The sequence below is a fragment of the Puccinia triticina genome, chromosome 5A (genome assembly GCF_026914185.1).
Source record: "Puccinia triticina chromosome 5A, complete sequence".
In the NCBI taxonomy this organism is placed as follows: Eukaryota; Fungi; Basidiomycota; class Pucciniomycetes; order Pucciniales; family Pucciniaceae; genus Puccinia; species Puccinia triticina.
Window position 1 is genome coordinate 1470516 of NC_070562.1, and position 1578 is coordinate 1472093.

The window sequence follows — 1578 nt, forward strand, 5'->3', positions numbered from 1 at the left end:
AAGAGGCCTCCTTATATATTGAAGGGTGAGGGAATTTAGCTCCAGGGGAACTCCTTGTGAGGGCTATTTTCTGCAGGGGATATCAGTTGCACAGCAAGATATGCATGTGTTGCACTGCCTGCCAAACAATGAGGTAATGGATTCTGCAGGAGGGGATATCAGTTGCACAGCAATATATGCATGTGTTGCACTGCCTGCCAAACAATGATGTAATTGATCCTGCAGGCAGGCTCCTTGAACACCTTATCTGCCTGCATATGCTGCACTGCATGATATCATGTGTTGCTAGGTGACCCAAACAACCTTCCGTAACCTACCATATGCCTGCATGTCCAGCTGTTGCCTTCTTCCATCCAGAATATTGGGGGTCAAAGCCTCTCCTCCCACCTTGCTCCATCCTTCCTTCTTCCTCCTCCCTAATTAATACTTACATCCATATCCCATCATACTGAATCCTAGACCCTTATAAAGTAATATACCACCCTTATAAAGATAATATACCCTTACAACACTGCCTTACTTGATACACCACACCATCCTCCCTTCCATTCCTGGTTGAGACATGTGCTCCCAATACCTTCCACCTCTTCTATTGATAACATCCTTCCACCTCCCTGCCATCCTACCTAGTCATGGTCCTCCATTCCATCCCTGATCACGCCGTCCATCCTACATGATCCTAGTCTGCCGTTCCGTCCGTGCTAACACTATCCCTCATCCATCTGTCTGTATCTGTAATGAATCCATTCCTCCCATCAACACATACACTGCTTGTATTATATATAACTTCCTCCTCTTATAATGAATGATAGCTGTATCTATGCTGTCTCAATACCTCTGCAATGTGCTTTTGGCATTGTCACACCAATGGAGCACCACACCGTGACCTGTCCCAGTTGCCGAAAAACAAAAGTTTTGGAAACGAAATCACCCAGCAACGTTTGATCAGCCGCTTCACTGCTTGACATTGCCACCAACAACCGAGGTGGCTCCCTCACGCCTCCCTCTCTTTCTTTGACCAGCAATGAACCCTTCGCGGGTCGCAACTGCGACGCCAATTCACCTGCCTGCAGCAACAACTCAGACAGCCGCTGCCTCACGCCTCTCGCCCCTCCTCGAAATGTCTGCTCGCCCTTCTCCTCGGAGCCTGTTCTCGCGGCCACTATACCGTCTAGCAAGCTTCCTGAGTGCTCCACGGTCCTAGTTCCGCCTCCCTCCCTTCAACCACATCATCATCACCCCTCCGCGCCATCTCCCACTTCGTCGACCTCACCGACACCCCCTACACCATCTCCTACTTCATCAACCTCGCCGAAGCCCTCTGCGCCATATCCCACTTCATCGACCTCGCCGACACCCTTTGTGCCATCTCTTGCCTGTCCCGCCACCCTACTCTGCCCGCCCGTACCTCCGTACCCGCCCCTGCTAACCCCAATCATACAGGCTCGTCCATCACTCCTGCATGCAACTGGACCTCAAAGACTCGACATACTACAGCCCCCCAAAATAAATCTACAAAGCCTCAATTGCTGTCTGACACAGATCCGATGTCTTCTTGGTGATCGATTCAACCAGCTC